At 41.1% G+C, this 9,667-nt stretch overlaps 2 pseudogenes; both read right to left on the bottom strand.

Moving 5' to 3' along the window:
- Window positions 1-5,556: 5,556 nt before the first annotated feature.
- On the bottom strand, window positions 5,557-8,280 carry LOC101004605 (annotated as a pseudogene).
- A 100-nt stretch (window positions 8,281-8,380) lies between these two features.
- Window positions 8,381-9,425, bottom strand: LOC116270499 (annotated as a pseudogene).
- Between the last annotated feature and the right edge of the window lie 242 nt (window positions 9,426-9,667).

Here is a 9,667-nt window from a genome sequence, read left to right on the forward strand (position 1 = left end):
TTTGATAGAGTATCTGATGAACTTGCAGAGAAAAAAAATGTTTCATGATGATGATTTCCCAGCTTCTTTTGCACTTACGAATCGGCAAGTAACATAATTTTGCCCAGTGAGATGCAAGCTGCCTTCTACTGGGTAAGAATATTAGGAAAACTATTATTTTTCAATGAAAAATCAAAGACCAGCTGGCACACTCGCTCTGGTGTCCTCACTCCTTCCTCCTGCCTGGAATGAGGATGTGGTATCTGAAGGACATAGAGGAACCATCTTGAGACCAAGAGAACAAAAACCACATACTAAAGATTTTGTAGGACAAGGATCAAGAATTCTGCAATATGGATGATATTATAACTAACAGAAGCAGTATTTTCCAAAGCATGGTAGGGAATGAGACCATTTTTTATGGAACTGTACCCAGACGTAGCATTAAACAGCCTTGAGTTACATACACTAAAATTCAGCCAATCATTATCACTGTTTTTTTCCCCTGCTGAAATGACTGGCTTGCTTAATGCACAAATAGTCCAAGCTTATTATTGCAACTATCCTTGAACTACCTTTCAGAGGAAGGGTATGTTGTAAATTTTTAAAGCTTCATATATTTCTGGTGTCTCAACATGTCCACAAACAAGCTGTGAGCATCTTGCCTAAGCAACCAGGTGCACCAGTTGGATGAAGCTGGTCCCTACTACAAGTTAACTTTTTACCATAACTTGACTGTGACCTAGAGACATTCAAATGCACTGATGAAACCCCCTCATGTTTTTTGCTTGTGTACTTCAGCTGGACTCCTAGTAAATCCACTTGCCCAGGGGTCCTTTCTCTTGGCTCCACTCCTGCTTGGTTGAGTCTGCTTCTTTAGTACTCTTCCCACGAGGCCCCTTGCATGGTGTGGTCTGTGTCCCATTCTAGGGCCTGTGAGTATAATAAATCCTTTAATTTTGTATGTTTCTCTGAGTGCAAAGGGTATTCAAATAGGAAGAGAGGAAGTCAAATTATCTCTGTTAGCAGATGACATGATTATATATTTAGAAAACCCCATCGTCTCAGCCCAAAATCTCCTTAAGCTGATAAGCAACTTCAGCAAAGTCTCAGGGTACAAAATCAGTGCACAAAAATCACAAGTATTCCTATACACCAGTAATAGACAAACAGAGAGCCAAATTATGAGTGAACTCCCATTCACAATTGCTACAAAGAGAATAAAATACCTAGGAATACAACTCACAAGGGATGTGAAAGACCTCTTCAAAGAGAACTGCAAACCACTGCTCAAAGAAATAAGAGAGGAACAAACAAATGTAAAAACATTCCATGCTTAGGGATAGGAAAATGGCCATACCGCGCAAGGTAATTTACAGATTCAATGCTATCCCTGTCAAGTTACCATTGACTTTCTTCACAGAATTAGAAAAAAACTGCTTTAAATTTCATATGGAACCAAAACAGAGCCCATGTAGCCAAGACAATCATAAGCAAAAAGAACAAAGCTGGAGGCATCACACTGCCTGACTTCAAACTATAATACAAAGCTACAGTAACCACAGCAGCATGGTACTGGTACCAAAACAGATATATAGACCAACGGAACAGAACAGAGGCCTCAGAAATAATGTCACACATCTACAACCATCTGATCTTTGACAAACTTGACAAAAACAAGGAATGAGGAAAGGATTCTTTATTTAATAAATGGTGCTGGGAAAACTGGCTAGCTGTATTAGGAAACAGAAACTAGACCCCTTCCTTGCACCTTATGCAAAAATTAACTTAAGATGGATTAAAGTCTTAAATGTAAAACCCCAAACCATAAAATCCTTAGAAGAAAACCTAGGCAATACCATTCAGGACACAGGCATGGGCAAAGACGTTACAACTAAAACACCAAAAGCAATGGCAACAAAAGCCAAAATTGATAAATGGGATCTAATTAAACTAAAGAGTTTCCACTCAGCAAAAGAAACTCTCAACAGAGTGAACAGGCAACCTACAGAATGGGAGAAAATTTTTGCAATCTATCCATCTGACAAAGGGCTAACATCCAAAATCTACAAGGAACTTAATCAAATTTACAAGAAAAAAACAAACAACCCCATCAAAAAGTGGGTGAAGGATATGAACAGACACTTCTTAAAAGAAGACATTTATGCAGCCAACAAACTTATGAAAAAAAGCTCATCATCACTGGTCATTAGAGAAATGCAAATCAAAACCACAATGAGATACCATCTCATGCCAGTTAGAATGGTGATCATTAAAAAGTTAGGAAACAACAGATGCTGGAGAGGATGTGGAGAAATAGGAACGCTTTTACACTGTTGGTGGGAGTGTAAATTAGTTCAACCATTGTGGAAGACAGCGATTCCTCAAGGATCTAGAACCAGAAATACCATTTGACCCAGCAATCCCATTACTGTGTATACACCCAAAGGATTAGAAATCATTCTACTATAAAGACACATGCACACATATGTTAATTGCAGCACTGTTCACAATAGCAAAGACTTGGAACCAACCCAAGTGTCCATCAATGATAGACTGGATAAAGAAAATATGGCACATATACACTATGGAATACTTTGCAGCCATCAAAAAGGATGAGTTCATGTTCTTTGCAGGGACATGGATAAAGCTGGAAACATCCTTCTCAGCAAACTAACACAGGAACAGAAAACCAAACACTGTATGTTCTGACTCATAAGTGGGAATTGAACAATGAGAACACATGGACACAGAGAGGGGAACATAATATACTGGGGCCTGTCGGAGTTTGGGGGAGTAGGGTAGGGATAGTATTAGGAGAAATACCTAATGTAGATGACGGGTTGATGGTTGCAGCAAACCACCATGGAACATGTATATCTATGTAACAAACCTGCATGTTCTGCACATGTATCCCAGGACTTAAAGTATAATAATAAAAAGGAATAAATTTTCATATAACCTTATTAAATTCATTATAATATCCTCATACTATAAGGGAGGAACACAAAAGAAATATCACTCCATTTCTAACTACAGTTCTAAGATAACTATTTTATCAAAGGTAATCTTCCTTCCTAGTATTAAATTATGAAAGGGATATCATTTTGCCTCATAAAACTGGTCATTCTTTACAAGTTCCTTCCATTCTTCTTTTCTCCTACCTAGAGAAGCTTTTGAAAATAAATGAGCTGAAACATATTACTCATCTCTCTTGTCTCTATGAGTCTTTCGTATCTAATGTTAACTCTAGTCCCTGGGGAGTTGGATGTCCCTCCTTAATCAGATTTGATAAAACAGCAAGAGGTTTCCAAGAAAATACCAAAAAACCTAATTTCGGCAAAAAGAAAAAATTTGGCCTCCAGTTTTCCAGATGTTGGTGGATTCTGTCCAATACAGATATCATGTAAAATTTAATTTTAGATCCTTTGAGTTCTTCAAAAGAAGATATTTAACAAACTGTGGGAGCTGATGACACTTTTAATTATTTACAATGTAATTTTCTCAGTAAAATGAGCCATGCTTCAATAGGGAAAAGGGAAAATACCAATGATTTGCCAGGCACTGTATCTTCTTTAATTTTCATAACCACTGTGAGGAGTGGTATTCTTATTAGTGCCCAAACGGGCTCACAGAAGTAGATAACTTGGTCAAAATCACTTAGCCATTAAGCGGTGAAGTTGGAATTGGAACCCAGATGTGTGTGACCCTCATTTTATTGCTGTTCCTCTACACGTGGAATTTTGGCATCTTCATTGCTGTAGAAGAATGAAGTTAGCCACCACTCATTTTGTTGACAGATTGACCATATGGCCTTTCTAGAAGTGATCACTGAACTGATGGCGTTAGCTATTTCTCCTCAGAGTTACTGGTTGATTGCCTTTGTGTGCAAAAAGCTCTGTGTTATAAGACAGAAACACTAAAGAATAGCAAACAAGATCTTTGCTTTCCAGGATATTCAAATCTAATTGGAGGAAAACAACATGTAAATAAAAACTATATATCACCAGATACTAATTAATTAGCCAGAGACAACCTAATATCTCTTCTATTTTTTTATTCTAAAAATAATAACTACATATTGCAGGAAAATCTCCTCTAATCTCATCATCATTTCCTCAATTCTTCTTTTCAATGCACATGTATATTTAGACATTTAATTGAATGATATTTATAAACACTTGTATATCCTATTTTTTATTGAATATTGTATTATGAGCACTCTTTCATGACATTATATTATTCCAATGTATAATTTTTAATGGCAGAATAATATTCATAGTATTTTAATTTGTAATGTCTTCTGGACATTTAGGTTGTTTTTAATATTTTTAATTTTTCATAAATTATATTGCATTGAACATCCTAGACCACAAATCTTTTCTCATGTCTCTACTTATTGACTTAGGATAAATTTATTCAGGAGGAATCGAGAATAAATTTCTGGAGATTCCTGATATATGTTGAGAAGACATAAGATAGAATGGAGATCCCTAAACAGATTTCGGGTGCACCACTTTGGGCACCACCACTTGGGGCACCAGGCCCTAGAGGCTAAAGTACCACATTATATCTCCAATTCATTCGCCAGGTGGTCTGCATTCTTTGCTTCCTTGATTTCTCTGAATAGAGCTTTCCATTCATTTGAAGGTGCACTTCCTGGTGGTGCCTGATGGCATTTTGCATTACATTTTATTTACTGCAAAATAAATTTTATTTAATGCAAAATGCCACCAGGCGCCATCAGAAAGTGCCCCTTCAAATGAGTAGAAAGTCTCCTTTTGTGATTGGAGTATAGTATGATAGAGTTAGAATTCTTTGCTCTTTTCATATTAGCTACTTAGGATCTATACAATATTGCAACAGAAATATCAGAGTGTCTTGAGGCTGGCTGACTGGGGCCTGATATCTAGCATTTTAAGAAGGTGCAAGAGAAAGAAACTAGCACTGGATGAGACTCATGAGCATAAGCCCCTTCAAATTGAGAGAGGTGTCTGCATTTGCAGTCAGACTTCTATCATCAGCCCTGATTCCTGACGTAATCAGTTGTGAGTTGTTATAATCGTGGAAGACAAATGGCTTGAGAGGATAACATGGATGATGTGATTTCAAGAGGAGTTCAGTATAAACTTTTGTGAAAAATCATTCTGATAAACTGATCTTAAGACATCACGCCATGTTTGATGGCTCATGCCTGTAATCCCAGAACTTTGCAGCACTTTGGGAGGCTGAGGCGGGCAGGTTGCTTGAGCCCAGGAATTTGACACCAGCCTAGGCAACATGGCAAAACCCTATCTCTTAAAAAAAATACAAAAAGTAGCCAGGCGTGGTGGCTCATGCCTGGAGTCCCAGCTACCTGGGAGGCTGACAGGGGAGGATCACCTGAACCGGAGGAAGATCTGAGCCGTGATTGTGCCACTGCACTCCAGCCTAGGACCCTCTCTCTCTAAAAAACAAACAAACGAAAACAAACAAACAAACAAACAAAATCCCGACATCACATTGTTTACTCCCTTAATGCTGCTCGGAGTGACACTTGGCATCAGGAGGGCAGTATAGTCTCTCTTTTTTTTTCTTACAGTACAAAGTTAGGGCTCTTCATTCAGGCAGTAGAGTAAGGAACAGCGAAGTGGGAGGGCTACACCATTGCCATGGCAACAGAAAGCCTCATAAAGATAAAGTCCCTCTGCTTCTGTCAGGCAGGCTCTTCCTAGCTCAGCTGACACCAGTTTTCACTGGCTGAGAACAAGGCCAGGCAGCCTGGCTACAATGTGGAAGCGCAGCTGGATGCGTGGCCTCTGGTCAGTTCTGGAAGTGATTGGTGAGGGCTTCCAGTGGCTCCTGCTTCTTCAGCTCATACCCCAGCAAGCCTCTTTCAGCATGGGGACAGCAAACTTGCCCAGTGTGCCGTTGCTTGTGTGGTTCTTCAGCTTCTCTTCTGAATACTCCACCTTGGGCCTTTTGCTTCTGAAACCTTCATTATTGTGTTTTATGTTGCTAACTTTCCCTTCAGGATTGTAATCTGGTGGATAGAGAAGTTCCTTAAACTTATCCACCAGTGGGGAGCCCAGTCTTTTATTCATTGCTTCAACCTCGGGCAATGTCAGGTCCACTGCTTGTTCAGGCTCCATCAAATCCAAGGCCAAGGCATCCAGGTTCCTGGAGTGCTGCTGCAGCACAGAGTTCTCAAAGCTGTCACTTCTGTATTTGAATCGGAGCTTCTGAACAATAGCTTTCACCTTGTCCACCTGCTCTGGGGTTGCCGTGGCTTTTTTAGTAAAGGGCACCTTCCCTTTATTATCAGCATAGCATAAAAAGACCAGCTGGAAGCCTGCAGGAGTCACCTGAATTTTCTGATCATCCAACTCCTCTTCCTGTGGCACCAAAGCCACAAAATAAGGGGGGATGTTCCTGCAGGGTGTGTATCTGCACAATGCTGTGACCTCCTTCTCCAGACATGTGATGAGTAGAGCACTGAACAGGGTTGAGCTCCCATTCATCGGCGACTCCTCAGAGTACACAAAGAAGGAGGGCCTTGGGTAATGGTGCTTCTTCAGCTTTACCAAGGGCTTAAACCCATGAGAATCAAACCTGGTTCATCAAACTATTTTAGCTCTTCTGTTTCCTCTTTCTCCAGTATAATCTGATGCCTTCCATAGATCTGAGACCTCATGGTATCTCTAGGCAGAAGCAAACTGCCTGTATTTACATTACATGTCCAGGTCTTAGTTTTCACCGATTCATCTATTTCTCGATAGAATTTTACTGGAGGAGGCTTAAGAGTCTTCTGGATCAGATTATAAATGCCCACAGAGAGCACTATATCTTTGTTGAACTTCAGCTTTAACCTGCTGAGTGTTCACTTCCTGATCTCCTTGGCTCAAAACTGCCTCAACAGGTCTTCTAGCTTGCTGGATTCCTCAAAGTGAGCCCTGAGATCCTCATCCTCTGCTATGCTGATGATATCTCTGTAAAACAAAGGTATGTCAAAGCCTCCAGGTTTCTTCAGGTGCATCAAGTCAAGGAAGATGCCTGTATCTCAGTGGTTATTGGCTTTGGTCCTGGCCCAGCTGGCTTTGACACTGTCATTGCCTTGGGGGTTGTCTTCCTTGGTGAACAACATGACTCCTCTTGTACAGTACATTGCTGAAGAGGTTGTTGGCACAGACTCACAACATTTCACTGAGTGAGTAGTCAGGTCCATGCCCATCGGGTCTTGGAAACGTTTTTGTCCCTACTGCCCCTTAAACCGGTCAAGCTCTAGAATTTGTTTTGCACCTGGATTATCCAACTCCTGGATGCTCATGTCAAAAGGAGTCAACTCATCTTCACTCTGAGATTCACACATCGCTCTGGAGGCATCAACCAAAAAAATCAAACTATTTCTTCCTGAATATTTACAGTCTCCACTTGCTTCACATGATTCTCATGGGTTTCAAGCCCTTGGTAATGCTGAAGTGCTGTGGGTCTGTGCAACCTCTGTAGTGATGTCCAGTTCAAAATGTTCTTATTCTGCTTCTTGATCGCCTCCAGTTTTGTAATAAGACTTTCACCCTGACATGTTGCTTACTGCTCACTTTGGTGCGGGCCAGGGCAGAATGGTCTCTTAAGATTCTCTCTGCGAGTCTGGTCTCTGTCTCACTACATTATTTCAGAGACCCAAGAGTGTTCCAAAGGAATGTTCTGATATTGGTAGCAATACACATCATCAAATTGCTCTCTAGAAATGTATACATTTACAACTCAATCATAAGAGTATGTAATAGTGCTCCTTACAATGTATCCTCACCAGCATGGAATATTATCTTTTAAAAACCTTTGATGTATTACTAGTTGTTTTTGTGGAGTGCTGTGGCTCAGGCTTTTTGAAGAAGCCTAGGATAACACAAACATAATTCTGGTTAAAATTGATCAGCAAAGATGAGTGGTGCAAGCAATGACTCGTTTTGGCTGACAGTGGGGGGAAATAAAAGATTTAGCAATGGGAAGAGAAAATGATAAGTCTGGTTTGAGCTAAGATAAATTTGGATTATCTGTGGGACATCCAAGAGGTGATATGTAATAGGTCATTGAGTATCTCTGTGTGGAGGTGTGAGATGTAAATAGAACATTTAAGTATTAATATATGGTAAGTGGATAAATCATAAATGTAGGTACAATAGTTCAAGAAGAATTCAGAATGGACAAGCAGTTGAATATGAAATCTTGGGGAATATCAACATTTAAAGGGGTGCAAAAGAAGCATAAGCTAAAGGTACTTTTTTTTGAGAGAGAGATGGAGTCTTGCCCTGTTGCACAGGCTGGAGTGCAGTGGTGCAATCATAGTTTGCTGAAGCCTTGAATTCCTGGGCTGAAGCAATTCTCCCACATCAGCCTCTGGAGTACCGAAGACTACAGGCACAAGCCACCATGCCCAGAGGAAGGCACTTTTTTTTTTCTTTTTAAAGAAGCCTTTATTTCCTTGTTTTGCAAATAAAGCTGGCTGAGTTGGTTGCTTTTTGGTGATTAGTCAAAGAGACGAAATCCCATATACTTGTCTGACTCCTCCAACTCTTCCTTGGCTTCAACCTTAGTTGGGGCTGCAGCAGCAGCAGGAGCAGTCGTGGCAGCAGTGGCCACAGGGGCAGCAGCCACAAAGGCAGATGGATCAGCCAAGAAGGCCTTGACCTTTTCAGCAAGTGGGAAGGTGTAATCAGTCTCCACAGACAAAGCCAGGACTTGTTTGTACCCACTGATGATAGAATGGGGTACTGATGCAACAGTTGGGTCGCCAATCTGCAGACCGACACTGGCAACATCGCAGACATTCTCCAGGAAGTGAGAATGCAGTTTCCTCTGTGACGTCAAGCACTTCAGGGTTGTAGATGCTGCCATTGTGGAACATCTGCTGGATGACCAGCCCAAAGGGGAAGGGAGAGATGTTCAGTAGTGTGGCTTTGCTGGCTCGCACTTTGTCTCTAGTCTTAATCAGCTGCATATCACTCAGGATTTTAGTGACACCCCTGGAGATTTAAGTGGTGATGCCTAAAACCTGGAGAAAGGAGGTCTTCTTGGGCCCCAGACCAGTGTTCTGGACTGGCACAGTGACTTCACATGGGGCAATGGCACCAGCATGGGCCACAGCTGGCACCTTGTTGGCCAGCAGCAGGTCCCTGATCTCAGTGAGGTCCTCCTTGGTGAACACAAAGCCCACATTCCCCCGAATGTGAGGCAACAGTTTCTCCAGAGCTGGGTTGTTTTCCAGGTGCCCTCAGATGGCCTTGCGCATCATGATGTTCTTGACCATCAGCACTATGGCCTTCCTGCAGAGGGACATGCGGATCTATGCATCTGCTTGGAGTCCATACTGTCTGCTCCCACGATGAAACATTTCAGATAATCATCCAAAAGTCGGATGATTTTAAGGAAGTAGTTGACTTCCAGGTCACCCTGTCTTCCCTGGGCATCATAGTGGTGCGTCAGGGATTGTCACACAGGGTTTAAAGACGATGTCACTTTCATGAGGACACCTGGTGAGAGGAGGCACTTTTTATGAACAGCCACAGGGGTAGAAAGATAACTCAGAGAGTACTGTCATTGAAGAAAAATAAAGAGACTTTCAGAAAGGAGAGAATAGCATGTCACAAAGAAAGAAAATTGATTAATTATTAATGATTGGGAAATGGTGATTTAGTCTGTTTTGTGCTGC

The sequence above is a fragment of the Papio anubis genome, chromosome 1 (assembly GCF_008728515.1).
Source record: "Papio anubis isolate 15944 chromosome 1, Panubis1.0, whole genome shotgun sequence".
In the NCBI taxonomy this organism is placed as follows: Eukaryota; Metazoa; Chordata; class Mammalia; order Primates; family Cercopithecidae; genus Papio; species Papio anubis.